This window comes from Cryptomeria japonica, chromosome 3 (genome assembly GCF_030272615.1).
Source record: "Cryptomeria japonica chromosome 3, Sugi_1.0, whole genome shotgun sequence".
Taxonomy (NCBI): domain Eukaryota; kingdom Viridiplantae; phylum Streptophyta; class Pinopsida; order Cupressales; family Cupressaceae; genus Cryptomeria; species Cryptomeria japonica.
This window is the reverse complement of record NC_081407.1, coordinates 292612803-292633690: the sequence shown is the minus strand read 5'-3', so window position 1 is coordinate 292633690 and position 20888 is coordinate 292612803. Positions and strand designations below refer to the sequence as shown.

At 34.0% G+C, this 20888-nt stretch overlaps 1 long non-coding RNA gene across 1 annotated transcript; it reads right to left on the bottom strand.

Moving 5' to 3' along the window:
• Window positions 1–1644: 1644 nt before the first annotated feature.
• On the bottom strand, window positions 1645–13759 carry LOC131062706 (uncharacterized). The gene is made up of 3 exons (XR_009110932.2): window positions 13319–13759; window positions 6987–7194; window positions 1645–1958 (listed from the first exon to the last, which is right to left on the bottom strand). It is a non-coding gene; the product is annotated as an uncharacterized LOC131062706 (long non-coding RNA).
• Window positions 13760–20888: the final 7129 nt, after the last annotated feature.

Genomic DNA, 20888 nt, shown 5'->3' with positions numbered 1-20888 from the left:
TCCTCTACATACTCTGTTCCAAATTGAAAGTGTTTGTACTTCATGGAAAACGATTATATCTAGCTCTCTTCACTTTCCCAATCTTTGGGATCAGTGTAATAGGCAATTATGGCTGGTGATGGATCAATATGATGAAACAAGTAAGTCTTCTACTGGGCTTGTACTGTTTGATGTGAGTAGAAGGCTAAGGTTCAATAAGATACTCAATGAGGAGTGGAAGTGTAATGACTCACAATGGATTCTCAGAGCTGGAGATGGGGGCCTCTTGGTTTATAGCTGCAAGAGAAATGGAACCCTTCGAGTCATCAATCCATTGACTATGCAATCACATTCTCTTGAAGATGCAACTCTGTCCACAAAATGCAAGATTTCCTTTTACTTGAAAAGATATCATAATAATGTGTTTGTGCACCTCAAGTATGATTCAATGGAAAAGACTTATCAGGTACTTGTTATAATTGGACGTGTTTATCAACTTAGAAGAGATACACTGATTGTTTTGATTTATAGATCTGTAGAAAGGAGATGGGAAAGCAGAGATGTTCACTTGCCTGAAAGAGCGAAACATCTCTTGGCTGAAATAATGAATGGCGGTATCTCTTTTCGAAGAACTTTTGTGCAGAACCAAAATTTCTATTGTTTTTCTAAAAACAGGGTAGATGTGGGTATGTATGATCTGAATGGAGATTGCGATAGCAGGTTTCTTTGTAATTTGGGGATGCAAGGTGTAAGACAGTTGCACCAGACTTTGGGAATCGTTATACATAAGGGAAGAATAATAATGGTTTGTAAAAGTAAACCAATGGATCTCCCATCATATACACATGATTTGATTTTTTATGAGTTTGATGAGCTTGGCTTGCAGTGGAGATCTGAATATAAAGCAGTTGTATCGCCCCATCATTTGCCTCCTAGAGTGATTTGCGTTGGGGGAGATTATATTTGGATAATTCAGGGAAGAGAGGGCCATGTCAGCAATATAATTTCGATAGATTTAGATGCTGGGAAGCTGAATGTATGGCCAGAATTATCCCCGTTTATGTTCAATGTGAGGAACTTTCTATCAGTGCCACTAAGCTTTTGCCCACGACCTTAGGTTTTCTTCTTGGTTTTTAGGGTTTCTTGATTTTATGTCTGCCGTCCTTTGCCGTATTTAATTATCTCTGTGCACCAATATTATTTTTTTCATTTTGTGTTCTCCATGTGCTGTATCTTCAATAAAGAGCGATAGTTCAGGGTTCAAAATAATTGTGTGGTGATATTAGAAATGTCCATATAGTAGCATGTTTTATCAAGTTTTCAGACAAAAAGAATATAATGTAAAAAGTGTCATTATTACAATGTAAAACAAGAGCTGTGATACAGCAGAGTCCCTGTCTATTTGTTAAAAACTGATGAATTACTGTTTTTTTGTGAGAATAGTAGAAGGGAGCAAGGTAATGGCAGGTCAATTTTGCAAGTTTTAGATTCTAGATGTAATGTACATTAGATTTGGTTTAGAAACTAGATGTAGTGTACATAGATTGTCGGTTCGATTAAATAAATGTTTTAAAAATCTTGTGCAATTTATTTACATCAACTTTTGGATCACACTCCATATTCTAAGACAATTAGAAACAAGGGAAAATTAACCATAGAAAATTATCAAATTATAGCTTGCAAATTCTAAGACAAGGTTCTCAAAGTTTTTTTACACTTAATATTTTTGGAGAAATTAAGTAGATTTAATAAAGTGTTAAATTTACAGTAATTGTCTAATTTCATTCGACTGTGCTCAGTACCGCATTTGCCTTTACTGAATCAGCTTCATTGTGGATGTCTTGATTGTTTCAAGCTTCCGGATTCAAAAACCTTTAAAATTAACAAAATTTACACCACTCAGCCTTTGACATGTGAATCAATCTGAACTCAACCAAGGATGAGCAAACTTACAACTTTGAGAGAAAGAATCACTTAACCTGTCCCATCAAGTTAGCTGATTAGTGTAATTCTTCAAAGAAATTTAAATATTGGGAAAAAGGGAAAAGAAGCTGGTGAGATAAAACAATGAACATGCAGAGAAGTAGCTTGCATTTTGGAAATTCTATAAAGTTGGTGATTCTTTATTTTTTGGCTCCCTATAGCGACTGGCATTCTAAATGATTGTGTAGCATGTATTGTTTGATAATATAAAATAGAAATAAAATCAGAACAACAACCAAGAAAAAAGAATGAAAAGAACACAGACACATAATCGTGTACACTGACAAGCAGAGTTATGTGGTTGACCAATGTATCACTACTGTCATGGTTGCTATGTTACTATTATGTTTCATTGGAAGTTCTATTGGTATAAAACCACGACTATTGAAAAGAATATGCTACATGTATCCCAAGGCCAAATCCTCCATTCATAGGTCCCTTGGATTGAATGGGTTGTGCTGCTACAAAGTCTGGAGAGAATCTCATCAACAAATTTAGAAAAAGAAGGTGCACAGACTTACTACCATTGCAAGACTGTCAAAACAATTATGATTTTACTATATGTGTGCATAAGCTTGGATTTCTAGGTTGAAAATAGTTGTTCTTACCAAAGTTCTTTTTTGACAGAGAGCAGTTGATAGAGAGATTTAAAGAGTGTAGTAACAGTCCTATCTCTTATCAAATCTGGACAATATGGAGAAAGTAATTTGAGATATAGCATTGTTTTTAAATCATGATTTTTTTAAATTGTGATAATAAGAAGAATGGTTCTGAGGATGTTACATTGCTGCCTTATTTTGCTATGGCTATAATGGAGTTGTTCATGGCAAGTGATACATTGAATAAGGCAGCAAAAATAATAAACCACATACAAATTTATAATGTAGTTGTTCATGGCTAGTGATAATACACTTAAACCACATACATTGAATAATACACTTAAAACATCATACATTGCTGCCTTATTTTGCTATGGCGATAATGGAGTTGTTCATGGCAAGCGATGAACACAGAGAACTCTCTATGTTGCTATGACGAAGAAATTGAATAAATATGGCTTCTTGTTATGCTCCAATGATTCAAGAAGGAAAGCAATATACATTCATAATTTTTCTTGTAAAGAATATGTTAGAACCGTTGCTGAAGCATTATCTTTGCATGCTATCTTTTTTTTTTGAATTGCCCATAGCTTGTACTGTTTTGAATGAATATGCATTGGTTGTTTATTACTGGACAAGTCCTGGTATTTCCTTTTTCTCATTTTGTCTGGATATTCAAGATCATTTATCCTTCTAAACTATGTCCTTCAAGAAGGATATGTAAGGTACTCTAGCAAGTTGGAACCTAGGGCAGGCAACTTCCAAGTCTGTCTAGAGAAGGATGTATACGAAATTCCATTAAACACAAGGCACATATCATACAAATGCAGAGTAATTACTTGTGAGTCCAGATCATACAAATGCAGAGTGACCAGATCATACAAATGCAGAGTGATTCCTTGTGAGTTATATAATGCGCTTTTCTGGAATATCAATGTACAATTTCTAGATACATATCCAGATATCCTTAATACTCTTGCTAAAAACTAAGGAGTAGATTTCCAGTTGGGAGAAAAATAAATTAAAAAAAAAGAATTATAAAGTAAAGTTTCTAATCTTATCTGGTGCAACTGGTTCACTTTCTTCTTTTGATGATTCGATTTGGTAGGAAGAGGGATTGAAGCTCGTAACTACCTCCCTCCCATTACATTTGAATATTAAGCCAATCGTTTTAATCAGGTAGCCATAAACACCAACATAAAATGGAAGTAAAAGACCCATTTTTATTAAAGATTTTGTACTCTAATCTATAGAACAATGTTGGAAAATGATCGCATAAAATAGCTTGCAAACAAATCAAAATCATTCATTACTCTTTACCTATGAATCGTCCCATCCTGGCTTCTCATGCAGTCAACAATGTCGATGTGACAAAATGTACAGATTTGGCAAAGAAAATATCATACCCAAACCTATCCACGGCTATTTCATTCTACTCACAATGAACAAAAAGAAGTTTTCCAGCTACTAAATTTGATGCGGACTGTGGAACCCCACTTGTATTTGTAAATGTACCCAAACAAATCCTAAAGCAATATAATAAGATGAAGTAAAACCTGGCGAGAAAATGGCAGCAGCCAATCAGGAAATAGTGATGAATATGAGAATTTTGATTTTATAGCAAAATTTTGACCGACCATAGGATAAATGGAAGTTGCACAATTCCTGAGAACTGTATTGATTGTTACAGGCTCAATGAAAACTTTAGTCTCCCCCTATAAATAGATAGGAAGTAATAATAGACAATTTGAGATTTGTGTGAGTTCATACTTTAAAAGAGAAAATAATAGACCTAATCTGAATTTATCGGAGCTCATAGTTCAAGAGAGACCTCATGCACGCTCAACGCTCTATTTTTTAAGAGCATCCCATCCAATTTAGAGCAAATGTGCATACAATACAATTATTTGGAATAAAAATAACAAAAGTATATTACTGCTGCCATTGCCATTTTCTCAGCTATGTCCAAAAGTAACAGCATTTGTTTAAAATGTGACTAATTTGAGTATAACAACCTTTGAGTTGCCTCATTTGCTAGGGTTTTGCAATTTTCTTAATTTAAATCTTTTCTTACATAAAGATGATTCATCAAGTTTTAGGCAAATTTCCCACAAATTCTTTTATTATCCTTGGCTTCAAATAATTTTTTTGGACAAAACGTCAATACCTGTTACACAACTCCAATTAAAGTGAAGCTCATGGCGGTCATGGGAAAGGTAGGTGAATCTGTTGTCCACCGGCCATTTGCATTTACTAGATAAGACTGCTCTAGCTTCATGCAGAAATAAACTATCAAGCCCAGAACTTTGCTTTGCTAAGATAAACCTGTCTTTGCTTATGCAGTGCCATGATTCCAAGAAATGTAGAAAAAGCTTTCAAGCAAATGCAACTGGGAGGTGTAACCAAACTCCACAACTTTAGGTAATGTCCTGTTGTCCTATGCTATAATGAGATCTTTGGAATAGGTATGGACTTCCATCAGTGAGGCAAAAAACTTAGGCAAAAGTACAACTAATGCTTAGCACATAAGATGCAATACGAAAAAGGAACAAACATTGTGATTGTGACATCAACCAGATAAGTTGTAGAGGAAAATGATAGTCGAATACTGGAAGTTATATATTTATATCTACAATCAATTTTGATTCAGAACTCTACAATAGAAACCAATACCAAACCATGATAGGGAAAATTGAGTGCATATATGTAGAAAACAAAATATACAAGCTAAATTAACCAAATACAATGCAGGAAAGGAACTTTGATATAATTTTCAAGCGTAAAAAATAAATTGGAATAGTATCACTTGTTGCAAAGAGGAAGAGACTAAAACATGGATGACAAAGCTTGTCAAATGGCAGCTAATAGATAATGAATAGATAACTTTTCAATTCCTAATAAATATCAAATCAACAATTAGTCAATTCTAAAGAATAAAGATGATAAGTGATGCACATATAAAACTAGATTAAAATCAATGATCATTTTCGTCGGTACTTTCATCTAGATGAAGGCAAGATTTAAATTATTGGATGGAATAAGATTAAAAAATATGATTTACTGCATTAGACAAGAGTTCTTTCATCTTACTAAAGACAAGATTTTAAAATACTGGATACAATAAGATTTTGTAGGGGATTTTTTTTATGTAAATCTCTTTTCTCTTCACCATGAATTGTGCACATATTCTAATATTTTCTGCTCCAAATAATAGGAGCCACTCAGAAGCATTATACTGCTATAAGAGACTTAAAAATTCTGAATGTGAAAAAAATAAATATAAAAGTAAAAAAACAGAGCAAATATATTGCATCTAACTTTCTGAAAAATAGTGCACACAACTCATCTGAACAATTATATCTTAATCCGGTTGAAGATAAATAAAACCCATTCGGCAAAGAGAAATGAACTGTAAAAATCATACACTCCAGATGAACGGACAGAAAAAGAAACATGAGATCATTCTAAGTTAGACTACATTGCAGAAATTAAGTCATGAAGGTTAAAATATCATTAAAGACGGTAAATTGACTAAATTTTTTAGCAATATCAGTGAACAGTTGTAAAACATCAAAGACTTAAAGGCATTAAGCATAAGGATCTTAAAACAATCAAATCATTACCTGCCTGCTTGTTAAGTTGGTGCTCCCCTCATTGCATTAAGTATTTAAATATATATGCCTTCTGCTATTCAATGCTTTAATAAAGAAATAACACTAAATCATAGGTTAAATTGTTTAACAGGATTGTCAAGAAAGAATTTTATTGCAAATGGCAAGTCCATTTAGGGCTTTAACTGATTTTTGTCATAGCTTTTTGTTATAGCTACACTCGTAGGCATGCACACCAAATTTAATGCTTGTGTTAGAACAACGGTTTTGCAACAACTTCTATGATGCATGCATGCCTACTACCCCAGTTGCCAAATTGTGACATAAGGCAAGTCTCTTGCCATTTTATTTTACTCCAGAATAGAGATATCAAGGCAATAAATCAATAGATTTCTAACTTCAACAATATTTTCCCTTCATTGTATGCTTCAATTCATGAAAATGATAAGCCTAATTTAGCTTTGTTAAATAGAAACGTGGACAAATTAATAAAGTTGAATCCAAGCATGGATAGCTTCATCAAATAAACAAAATAAAATTTGGATGCAAGATATACTGCATATACAAATAAAGTGGAAAAAATTCTTGATTATAGTGGCCTTCAAAAGAATTTCATGCAATACATTAAACAACAATAAATATGCAATATTAGAACTAAAAGTTTATTTAGACTTGCTGAAATTGTGCAAATGCAGCTAATCTGTGGATGACTAAAAGGAGAAAAATTGCATAATTCTAGGAGAAAGCGAAGCAGATAAAACATGCTATGTCTGACAGAAGAACAAGAGGACAGAAAACAAAAAAGATTACTCACCACCGAACCAAGAACTACAACATTTTTGTTCAGGTAAAGAGTGAAGTGAGAGGCTTGGTATTGACAATGTTGTCATCTCCTACTCCTCCAAACTCAGCAATTGAAACACTCTGCGACCAGCAAGAAAGTGCATTGTAGCTCCATGACCAGCTCTTTCTAGGCGACTCCACTTTAGTAAACATCCTAACAAAAGCAGCACTAGAAACCCCTGCAAAATAGAAACATAGCAAAAATCATGATTTCTCTTAATATCCTTGCATTCAGCAGTATTTGACCCTACAACCATGCATTGGCAAAATAAAAGATGAAAACGGAGAGAAAACCATTAAAGGCAAAAACACTTGCCTGTGTTCTACTAAGCTCTATGGTCTCCTCTTGAAATGAATTTGTTATCTTTAGCCAGTAATTTATACTTTCTCTAGGGTTGTCATTCTTGTAGCTTTAACTATGTACTCTGCACTTTACGCCTCTGATGGGGCAACTTTTCGTTATGTGATTCTGTTTATAGCAGCTTTAAAATTTTCAATTTGTGTATCCAACGAAGCCGATTGGCTCTTTTCGTATTTATCATTGGATTGATACCCGAAACCCTAGAGAATGGTAAGGAAATAGATCCAACAGCAAGCCGAACTTCTCTATGAAAAATTTCTGAATCACTCATACTTCCCTGTGAGAGCATTTGTTGCAGCACTATCCCCACCATGATTGCATTACTGTAAATATTAAAGCCTAAGCAACATTGACTAGAACCTTCAAAATGAAACATCAGTGAATGCTTAATATTTCTTTTTCCTCATTCCTCCTCATTGGTCAAAATATCTTTTTCTTCAAAATTTTATAAAAATAGAAAAACCACTGGGAAAAATAAGGAGGACCAATCAGGAAAAAGAAAAAATTGATTAAAATTGTATTTTTAAAATCGAAGTGCTGCAGACATTAGAAAAACTGATTTATTTTATGCTGGCATGCTTTTCAAGAAAGAATTAATAGAAAAGAACGAGCAAAGGGAAAACATTAGACTAAAAATGATCTGTTAATATTAATGTTTGTTTCAAGTCATATTATTGTAGTTTAGTAAGTTAAGTAAAACTTTGTCAAATATATTAAAAAAAATAAGATTAAAAAAATTCAGAAATTATTTGAAAAGAGAAATTTTTTAACCTTTGTGCAATGTTCTATTGGCATGCCTCATCATTTCAATTATTTTTGAAATCTCACAAAAAAATTTATGAAAAATGATCTTTGATAGAGAGAAAAAAAAAATTATATCATAGAAAAAGATGCTAAGCGATTCATATAAAATTATATATTTAATATTTTTTATTTTGTGATCTTTGTGAAATACAGATATGAAATTATTCACAAAAATTATAGTTCAAATAATATATGTTTTGTCAATAAAGTAAAAAAACTTAAATGAGACTAGGTATGTTTTAAAATATATTATATATTATTTTTAAATTATATCTTTTCACAAATCAAGTTATTATATTAGATTTTGCTACATCTGAAATCATTCTATTATTATAATATAATTATTTTTTAATATTTATGTCATGTTTTGTTTAATTATATGTCATATTCTATTATAGTCATCTTATTTCTACATTTAGAAAACCATCTTCATATAAGTTACTTGCACATATTCTAATATACTTGCCTTATCCAAGAGTCGTCCAAGGAAGTTTGGTGGGAAGATTGGTATGTCCAATCTGCTATTACAGATCAAAAGGGCATTGTTATCGTACCTGCAATGCTTCCCTGTGTTGTAGGATCTGTATTTTTTAGTATGTTTTTGTTCACAATTCAAAGTGCATACTCTTTTGTTATTTTATTTCAGTCAGTTTTCAAGTCTAGCAGTAGCATATCTTCTTGCTTGGTTTCAAGTTCTGAAGCATGATAAACTTGCTCTTCAAATGATGTAGGGATGCCAACCTTCTGCAGTGACCTTCTACATGTTGCTGTTCACAGATAGTGAATTGTATGATTTAAAGACCAATACCTATTTTTTATATAGGCATGTTATATTTTTTTTTAATCAAGTAACAAAATAGGGCAAAGCTATGGTATTGGAAAGCATTTTCTTATCAGAAAACCCCCAACAAGTTTACACTTATAAAGCAAATATCAATTATGAGATCCAACTTGAAATCCTTAGCCATCATAGACAAGATAAAATAGATTGACAGAAAAATCAAAACGAAAACTGAAAAAATGGATGATGAAAAAAGGAAGACAACTATGTGATGTAGAAGAAAAAAAATGTAGCTAGATCTTGACATATAAGAAGTATGCTACAAAAAGTGTTCAGAATTACCTAGGGTTTTAATATGGTCTGATATCAAGCCTCTCTTGAAAGGTAACATGGCCACTCAATTTACTACATAAAACCCTTTTACCAGAGCAATCATTTGAAGTAACACTGCGAGAGACATGCACAGGGATATTTTCTTTCCCTCGAAATGTTGTTTCCATTTGGTGTACTTCCTGATCAGGTTGTTGTTCACTGTTTGCAAGACATAAACTGGACAAAATGCCCTCAAGTTTTGCGTCATTCATGTTTGCCAGTTGCCCCTTATGCTTTCATCAATGTCACTGCATCTTATTGTACCACTACATAACTCAGTGTTATCTACTTTCAGGGCGGAGAGTCCAGAGCTATTTGTGATGGTGAGAACTTTAAGCTCTACATCTCTTACTTTGTCTTGTGAGACTACTTTCTGCTCCTTCTCCACATTTACCTGTGTCCCACAGATTCAAGATGCATCTGAAACATTGATTGCTGATCCTACAGTCGACCTTTTCTTAGTTTTCATTCCTTGATTTGTCTTTGCTTCTCTCTTTTCAAGCTTTCCATAACTCTCTACAACCTTAGAAAGCACTTTTCACACTTCCATGCATTTTCTCCAGTTAGTAACTCTGCCCTTGTGAAATCTAAGCAACCATCAAGAGAAATTGGTGTAACCATGGTATCCATATTGTCTTTGTTTGTTTCAGTGGCGCAATAGAGCTATCCGTATACAAAAAATCATTGCCACTTGCATTTGAGATTTCCTGAGAAGACACATCTGCTTGAGCATCACAAATGCCTGATCTTCGTTTCCCCATGGAATTTCCTTTCTTACTGATTCTGGGATTATTCTTCAACTTTGCTTTGGGAGATGATGAGCCTCTGTATCGGGGCAATGAGACCTTTTCAGCTGTTTGCTTATGTGCAGCGGTATTTTCAATGGGGGTTTGTGTCCATAACCAAAGAGGAGTATTTTTCAATTGGACCCAAACATTTTTTGCGGCCATAGATAGTGGTTGTCATGCTGTTGTGTGTGATTAGAGGTTTGCTATGTAGTGTTCATTGTTTGAATTTTTTAAGTTTATAGGATTACCGAAGGAGGTCTGCAATACATGAAATCAGATCTTTGCTCTTATGTTTTAGTTCCTATGTGAGTATTGCATTAGCTCTTTTGAAATGAGATATTTGCATAGTGAAGAAGATTTTGTTTTGTTTAGTTTTCTGTGTAATGCAGGTTCTGAACACTACAAAATTGAAGAAAAAAATCTCATATTTATGGAAAATTTTACCGACATAATCATATGAAGCTTTGTTTTCAATTTTTACCTTATTTCTTCTTCATTTGGCGAGTTTTTTTTTTCCCTCTAATCTTAGGCCGAGTTGCCCTGACTGGGGGGTGACTCATCCATCCCTCTGCCATCTAATTCTGTCTGTATTTTCTCCAGTCCATTGTGGCATGCCACTCCACATGTTCGATGCAACATTTTTCCACTTGACCTCATCCCATTTTACCTAATGGTATTTCTGGTCTATTGTCGTTCTAATGGTTTCTAGCATAATTAAATATGCAGATGTTTTCTTTTCTCTCCATTTTTTCCTGCAAGATGTTGTCATTTACCAGGAATCGCTCCAAGGCTCCCTGAGCCTTCCTATTCGACTGCAGAGCAGCGGGGTAGAAGCACAATCTAAACAAAGGAAACTCATAATAAATAACTAACATGTGGAGAAGACCTCCTACCTGCAAGATTATAAGGCGTTGCAACAATGATAAGGAATTATCAGCCAACAATTTCACAGGTTCAGCAACCCTCTCTCTCATGATAATGCCTTCAGCTAATAAAAGGACAATTCAACCAAAACTAAAATAAAATTGTGAGGGTGAATTATCAAATGAAGATTTTCATTATAGATAACAAGTACTTAACAAACAGTATATCCAGATAACTTATAAAATTTTGACAGCATTTCAAGCATGACACTGCTTGTGAAAGAAAACAGAGAATGAGCAAGTCATGTCAAACAACACGGCTTATACTTCTACTTCTAAGTCATTTTGCAAAAACTAAATGCCTTGCCCCAAGTTCTTGAGGTGTAATGGAAAGTCGTTTGAGGCTTTCAAAATATCTTCAATGAATTTCTCACATCCTTTGGGTAATTGTGATTGGCAGAATGCATTCCAGCAAACAAGTTGTCTGTATTCATGACGTAGTAGTCTCATTATCAATCCTGCAAAACTTCTCACATAAATCGTGTGAATTCGTGAAATTTGACCCTGACTTTGTTTTCTCAGGAGTATTGAAAATTTGGTCCATCTAGGTATGTCCTCCATAATTCTGCTTTAAAAAATCCTCCAAATTCACTTAGATTTTCTACATTCTTCTAAAATCCTACAAGATTTAGGAAAACTTGGCCTATATATCTATAGTAGGTTTAAGTATTCCATTGTTCATGAGGATTTCTAAATAACTTTGTAAGTTTAGTGAGTTTCACAGAAATTTATGAATATAATCGTCTTTTACCCCTTAAGTTTTAATACAGGCACATCCAGGGATAAGCCCAGATTCGCAGCTTACTCAGTTCTCTGACAAACTTCTTTACAATGTATTAAAATAAAAATTTCCACTTCTCAAATTTCAACTATCAAGTTGATTCATTCCAGGCAAATTATTATTTCAAAGACTTTTTACAATAATCAGTTATGCAAATATTAAAAACAAATTGAAAACAATTTTTAAATCTGGAAAGCAATTTGTTTTGCATCTCACTGAGCACTCTGCTCGTCTTATTTCCCAATCACTTGTCCTTCCCCTGCTCGCTCATCTTGATTTCAAGCTGCTCATTTCTCAGGCTTTGCATACTTTGTAATTTGCAGTTTATTTCGTTCTTGCATTTCTTGGTGCCTTCAAACACCTTTTCTATTTTTGTGCAATTTTTGTTAACTTTACCCAACCTTACTCTCTTTTCCTTCCATGCAGCCCCTATTCTTCCTATTCTTAAAAAGTATTTAGTCATTTCTTAGTTGCAATTTTAAACCTCTCCCTATTCCTTGAATCTACACAAGTTTTTTTTTCAAATTTCACCTATGCCTCCTCGTTTTTTTAACAAACTCCAATTTGTTTCCTATGCCTCCCTTATTCACTTATGCACTGCTCTTTTATTCCTCTGTACACTGCATTTAAGAAAAAGATCCTTAAGCTACTTCTCTATGTTCTGTTCAAATTTTCCCTCATACAGTAGCATTCCAAAAAAAAAAATTACACCCTACATTATCGATGACACTTGTTTAATCAATTATGTCCTAAAGAAATTTGAAGCAACAAGTGAGTTAAAAAAAAAGAAACAACCTAATCCTTTCAAAGCGATTTCATTGAGAAATAAAAGAAAATTTGAAAGATTAAAAGATAAAATGTATTCACAACTGAAATTAAAAAACCCTCACTCCTATAGGTTTCTTTCACAGAGACTAAGTTGTCCATGGCTGTGGCAGATTTGAAATGCAAATCACTCCAGCCTCTTGCTATCTTGTGCCGCCACACTGAGTAATGTTGCATTTCATTTATAAAACTGTAAATAACCTCTTTGTTAGTTGTAACTTGTTAGTTTCAGATTAGAAGTGGATTTATGAATTCAAATGCATCTTGCAAGTATGGTAGCTGATTCAGATTCAACCCCTCCTTGCATTCATTCAAAGATCAATAGTTATCTGAGATTGGTCCTGCAACACTGTTTCATGCTTAGGACCCCGAAGATTGTTAGAAAACCTCATTGAATTTCAGAGTACCATTTTGTGAAGGATATGTAGCTGAAGTTAGTTTCAGATTAGAAGTTGATCTTGTAAGCATGGTACTGATTTAGATTCAATCGCTTCCCGCATTCATTCAAAGATTATTTTTTTAGCATTTGCAAGAGGCACAAACTAAAAGGTTACTGAAACAGCCAAAGACTATGAGGTTTCTAAAATAGCCAAAGAAGGTGAAGACAGAGAAAGCATGTGAAAGGGTTGAAGGCAAGCATAAGGATTTTAAAACAATCAAATGATTACCTGACTCCCTATCAAGCCAGATAGTTATCCAAGATTGGTCCTGTGACACTGTTTCATGTTTAGGACCCCAAAGATTGTTGAAAACCTCTTTATGATACTATGGCAGAATCGCTTTGACATTTGGGCTGTTTGGTGAAATCAAGTAGTATTTTTTGTCTATGCAGTTTGAACATTACAACTTGAGATTTCAAAAATTGTTTGTCGATATTCTCCCAATGGATCAGTGATAATAATCCAATTCAGTCTCAGAGCAAATCGATGAAACCACTAGGCAATATAATATGACAGATTGTGCAGATTCTTTTTAGTATTATTTGCTCATACAAAAGTCGGTCCCTATTTTGCAAACCTGTCCTGCTAGCATTTGGCAGGAACTTCGCTAACTTCGCTACAGTGCAGCTCTTGTTTTTTTTCCGAAAATGATTAAGTATAAGTTGATGCTAAATCAGCTATTCAAAGCTTTTGTGGATGCATTTATGATGCTCAATTTTTTTCAGAAAGTGATCTACATGATCTCAAATGAGATTTGTTGTGCTTCCAATGGATGATTGAGAGTATAGAGAGGAGAGGCCAGCTATGTTAATAGGTATTTGGGTAATAAAAGAGTTTGGAGTGAGATTTTCTAACAGTTTTGCGAAGAGAGAACGATCTAGAAGAGCTCACCGGTGGGGTTGAGGAAGATAGGACAAAGTGGGGATAGCGAGCTGTCATTCAAGGAAAAGTAAAACCATGGGAGTTTTGTAGCAAGGGCACCATTTAAGTAATATTAGGGTGTGACTTTTAAGGAATTTGGGGAGCCACCAAATTGGTGAAGTTGAGTGTTGTGTGATCAACAAGTTACAGTAACATGCATGTCAGCAGCAATATTAGGATGTGAGGAAGTAGAACTAGTTGACCAAAATAAAAAAGAATTGGGAGAATCTGTAAAAGGAAAATGGGGAAGATTCATGTGCCTAGTTTTAAGCTGAGAAATAAGTATGTGAATGATATTTATAGTTTATAATAGTAAATAAAATTTAAAACGATTAAATTGTATAGAAAAATCATAAAAAGGTCGAAAATCGTGAGGGAGAAACACTCCATTACATATGTCAATTATCTTAACAAAGGAGATAAATAATATGACTAAAAAATAATAGTAGACGATGGAGAAGATTGCTTTAAAAAGCAATAAGCTGAAGGAAGTGCCATGTGAATAGCCTATATGTGTAGAGTTGGGTTGTAAAGCCGTAGAAGGCCTTGTAGATAAATTGATGAAGAGGAGTAGGGCATGACTATGGAGGATAATCAAAAGAGGTACTAACAACCAAGGAAATGCTACAAGTTAATTGTCTTGGGAAAGGGAGCTAGCCACTTGAGGAGAAAGGAAAGCGAGAGTGCCATGAGAAAGTTACAAAAGATGAGTACTAGTTTGACGCTACATGTGAGAATGAGGATTCTCATGGTTCTAAAAGTAAATGTAGTGAAGAAGTACTTTGTGTCTGAAGCTACAAGGAGTTACAAGTAGATGTGTAAAACATGTTACAAATAAGAACAAAAAAAGAAGAGTACAAGAAGAATGGTGAATGGTTCATAGGGGTAGTTGCAAGTGAATACAACTGGAAAGGCATCAGGAAGATGTCAGAAGAAGGTGTCACATAGGAAATGTGTGAGCATGTACTTATAAGAATAGTTGATATAGCTATAGAGATGCTCCTGGTTGAAGTGGTAGAACAAAGCAGAATGATGTTGATAGTAACAATAGAGAAGAAATATAGAGAGATTTTGTTAGTAGATGCATATGGAGAGTAGGAAGTTGCTTGTTGCAAGAGATGTTGCAAGTACATATAACAATGCAACCTAATTATGAATATATACAAGTTGATTTTAGGGCTTCCTTGGTGCTACAAGTGGGAATAGCAAGTGGCATTGAAATGATGTTGATAGTGGATAGAAAAAAGGAGGCTAAGAAAAATATCATAGGAGGAATATTGTAATTAGATGTAGTAAGCAATAAATATCCACTAAGGATGGAGACAAAAGAGGAGTAGATTCATGATGTTATGTGTGAGGTGTTGCAATTAATGGTACTCTATGATAGCAAAGAAGTACTATAGGAAAGGGAAATGTATGTGATAACATGATGATACTACAAGTGAATGAGATAGGTGATGGAAATGTACTAGACCTTGCAAGAAATAAGATTTCATAGAGATGGTTTTAACTCAGAGAACTTGGAGAAGAATGAAAGGGAGGTGCAATCTTTTGTCTTAACAAAGGAAACTTAGATATGGTTGAATAAAGAACATGAGTAGAACAATGAAGATGTGCTAATTATAGAAGAGGCACAGTTTGAATAATGCATTCTCAACTTGGACGGCACTAATGGGTGTAGTGATGCAACAAACATTTAAGACCACACCTCATTAAAGACTAATATAAGCATAAATGTTAAATACATCTAGACTAGTTAGAGTTAAACAAGTGGCTATGGTATTATCCCATTGGTTGTGTTTGCGTATTCACATGTATGTATCTTCCTTAATTATAATGAAATCAAATTAACTTTAACATGTATTTTCTATTATGTTGAATTGGCAATAATTGTATATGCACATATGAAGTATTTGATGTGACTTAAATTTGTGATTCATTAGAATGGACTTTTCATAAGTAGAATTGAAATTTGGATTATAACTAATATGATTTATTAGAATGATCTAAATATACTTGTGATTGTGTTATGTAGGAAGGCGAGTGTCCAAATAAGAGGAATGAGAAACAATAATGCCTAATCAGATACCTCTTGAAGAAGTTGCAAGAATAACCTTATTCACTTAAGAAGGGAATGAAGAAATATAATTGTCATGCTTGAGGGTCTTGTATTAAGGGCCAAGTTTATGTGTGTTGAGAAAGTATATATTTTTTAAAGGTAATGTTTTGAAAGAGCGGATTAGGGTTTGGAAACCCTTGGGTTAGGTCAAAACTCATGGATTTTTATAGGGGTTTTCAAAAGGTGTTGTTTGCTCAATTTTATGGATTCTTGTGCAAAAATTGGTCCCTAGGGTCAATACCTTGGGGTTGGGGACCTCTAGAACATGTGATATTATCCTTTGGTCTTGATGAGACCATACAAAAGCCCACTTGTTTGAAACTAATGACTTAGGGTTCAAGAGAGAGTGTTAGGGTTGAGATCCCTACATATCTTGTTGAGATTGAAGGCAAGGCCATTACCCACTTCTCCCTTTGGGGAACTTTTTATTGTGGAAGTAGATGGATAGTTAGAGGTGAAGATAAGGGAGATCTTGCTTATGGAGATAGATGTCAAGATAGAGCTTATAGAGAGATAAGCCATTTCTTCCTCCTTTTGGTTTTGGGTTATTTTTTAATTCATGTATTTCTCTTCAATTAAATTTTATTCGGAAGAATGCTAGGAATGTTGTTGTATCTGGAGTGAATGTAAAAATTTATAAAACTATTACCATAGATCATCATGGTGAGCAATGTGTCTTCTTTCTCAAGGGTATGGCTAGGGTTCATGAGACCTCATGATGTCATTAAGGATGGGAGGAAAGCAAGCCTTCATTTGTTATGTTTTGCTTGCCTCTAATGAAAAAAATAAGTTGTTTTAAAATGATACACCTAATAGAATGTTATGTAGAAATTTTACACTCAAGTGTAAAAGCAAGCCTTGGTAAATTTGTTTCTATTGTAATACTCTTATAAGAACATTAAAAAAATTAGACATGGTAGTTCAAGGAATACTTATTATGTTTGGATTGTAAGGAAGTTAAGTAGCAGAACTCGACCTACACTAACCTTGAGAGGAGGGTAATTAAAAACAATTATAGATCCTTACAACAATTATAGAAACTTAACAGAAATAAACATAAATAGTTGCATGCATACAACAACACAACGATTTAGGTGGGGAAAACCCTTTCAAGAGAAAAACCCCACACTCCAGAAGTTGACCAATACATTATTCAAAAAAATTAATAACATATAACAATATAATTATAAAGAAAGCTCTTTGTGGGAGTATCACCAACCAGAGATCTAGAGGTAACTCGATAGATAGTTATAAGACTTATACCCAACCTCCATCTCACACATCTCACATATAAGAGATACAATACATGAAATCATTAAATAGTATTACAAATCCATGGGTTAAAACTACCCAATAAAGTGGCACTCATCTTGTGTCTAGTCCTAAATTCCCTATGATGTGTCAAAAAAAACATCAACACATGTACCTCCCTTTTACAGCTCAATTATGTGGCTAGCGTGTTTCAATATTTCCTATTTCAAGAGACACAACTTTCAAAGGCCATAAATTTTGAATTCTATGTTCAATTGACGAACCATTTGAAGTAATGGAAATCATGTGACGTTCTCTATCAAGCTATAACCTACTATGCTAGCTATGGACAATTTCGATAGGTTCCAGAGCCTCTAAAGCCCTCAAAATTGACTCTAAAACTTTTGTTCACAACTTCCAAAAAACAGAAACTTTAATATCTTCAAATATAGACATGATCTTGCAAATAACATTTATCTACATGCTTATCTAGCAAATTCAAAGCTTTGGAGAAAATTTCATACCAATCCATGCTCAAATGAAAACTTAAGTTAAAAATAGTAACCTTATGTATATGCAAAGTTGAGACACCATTTTCCTAACATGGATTGAAAGGCTTTGTACTATATTAGGGAAACTTTTCTTTGTTATTTTCTCAATGGCATGTCATCCTTAAAGATAAAGGAGTCTCTGAGGTTTTCCTTTGCATATTTCTAAAGCATAGAAATTAAATTTACCAGTTTATAAAAGTATATTTGTACCCTCCACTTTAACTTCTAGGTATCCAATTGAAGTTGGAATCATTTCATTTCCTTAATAAATTAATTCCATAGTATACATGTGTTTGTTTGTAAATCTGAATAATAAGGAGAACAAATGAATAGAAAATGCATATAGATAGATTTAAGTGCTATCATATATCCCAATAAAAGGATTTAAATGAATGTATGTATTTTCCTAAATACACCTTAGATAAGAGTTGCTCAAAATAACTTAGATATGTGGCTGACATCTAAACATGTATAAATATGTTGGAGTATTATCTCAATAGATATATGTTAAGACAAATATAAATAGCCTACACTAAAAATTAAGCATAGTAAAATACATTATTATTAAATAAAGGCTTTGGGGATTGAAGGAAATGTGCTCAGCAGTATTTCAAGGACTAAATAATAGACATTAAGTATTATCACATAATGCACAGATATCATTAGTAAGATAAAACTCAGGCAATATTTAGATTGAAAAAAATGAGTTCTCTCAAGTATATAGGCAACATTATTGTGCAAATAGACATACTTCAACATGTAGAAGAAGAAATACTTCATATACAAAAGAAATGTATAAATATTCTGATCATTTGTATGCATAATAGTCTATGGTGAATTAGATAGGTCATGTATGTTATATATCTTGTACACAAAGGAAATATTAGTAATAATAATAAGTATTGTGGTCTTTCTGGCATCTCCTTGATAGGAAAAGTAAAATTAGTTATCATTCATACATTAAGAATTAGCTACATATTATATAGTTGACTATATGTAAACATGTTAGTTATATAGCACGCAGTTCAAATCTTTCATAAAATTGATATTTAAATAGAAACTCCAAATGTGCAGCCCCAAATATTTAGAATAATTACATTTATAAGATAACTTTAGCTCAACTAGCACTAATACAGTGGTGAGGAATAGTGAAATAATGATGGATTGCAAGGAAGAGTTGAAACTAGAACTTTAGACTTGCACTACACCACTAGAGGGCTTCAAATTAATCGGATTCATACAACATTCTATAGTATATTAGTTTGAAAGATCATAGATCAAAAAGGAGAAAACAACCAACTTCACAATATTAACCCTTCAATGAAAATCATAAAAAAGGTGTTATCCCAATACCAGAGAAATATGATAATAAGAACATGCATTAGTTTTGATTAATAAAAGTGGGATAGGCCCGTACCATTATGTATCTATAGAGTGGTACCAAAAGCGCATGAGAGATGCGCAACCAGGGAAAAAAACCCCCACCAAAGCACAGAAAAAACCTAGCGAGGATACTAACAAGCTAGCAACTAAACTAAAAGACTTACAAATAGAGAAATTCCAAGAACTCCAATAAACTAAACAACCACCCAACATAGACACAAAGTGATGGTCTACTACATGAGGGTACACTTTTCTTGCCAATATTGGCACAAACTAAGCACTTTATCAGAAATAAATAAATAAATAAATTACTTGAATCAATCACAAAACCAGAGGAGGCCAACACGAAGTCAAGGGTGGTCTTAATCAACAAAGAAGTGGGGCCAAATCCCATGGTCAGGGACTCTATGCTTCTTCTTTTTTCTGCTCTTTTCCTTTCCAATTCATCGTGGATAGCCTTTAGGGAGGAATTGTGCTTGCTAGCCACGTGCCTACAAGCAAAATTTACCTCCTCAATTTTCTTTTTAAGGGCCTCCTAGGTTTTCTTAACATCTTCTAGCTTGAGCATGTTACCCACTATCTTCATCCTAGATTCTATATCATCAATCTTTCCACTCACTGTTTCCCACTGCCCCATCATGCCAACAAGATCACTAGTATTTTCCACACCCTACCTCCTCCAAGTCACTCACCCAAGTGTTGACCCCAGCCTCATCCTTGGTCATTGCCTCCAGCCAATTGATCTTCCTAATGGCCACATCACCTATGTGAAGAACCATTTAATCAACTCTTCTTGTCTTTGAACATCATCATGTAGGTCCTTTAAAATTTTAGCCAGCACTGAGGTGGTGCTTTGAGGGTTGGACATCAACATTGAATATAGTAGATATGCAATCTTTCACATGTGCCCAGACTCAATTAAATGGTTGTTGATTCTTTCTTTTCATGTGCTTCTTGTTATCCTAAACTTGAAATTTCCTCATTCCATGGCGTCAAGAATAGTTTTATAGGGTCGATTCCATGTGATGTTCCCCAATGGTGTGAATCGACTCAATTTGCAGTCAATATTTGTTATCCCATGTTTGAAGATTGAGAAGGCAATCACTGCATTACTTGGTGTTGAGTGGTTAGTAGCTAACCAGTTTAGTCCACCATCCTGAGTGGTGTCCATATTTGCAACCATAATCATGGACCTCTCATGGTCAAATGAATTCACAAAGTTCATAGTCGACTCTGTCATCCAACTATCCTTCACCTAAGACGAGCTTAACCAGCGAATTTCAAGATACAATATGCTTGAGGGTTACCAGTGGGTTGGAGGTTTTCTAGACAGGGGAGAAATCCTAGAGGATTTGATGGCACGGTCAGTTTTTATATCCATCATCAATGGTCTAAGGTACTCTTCCTCTATACCATTTTGCACTTGGCTTAATAATAATGCAGAAATCCTTGGGCATCATCTAGTTTCCAATGCTCTTTCCAAATTTCACGGGATTAGGGTGTTGTTCAAACATGTTGACATTGACCCACATGTATATATGTGTTCTTTCCCCACTCCAATGGATATAGAGTC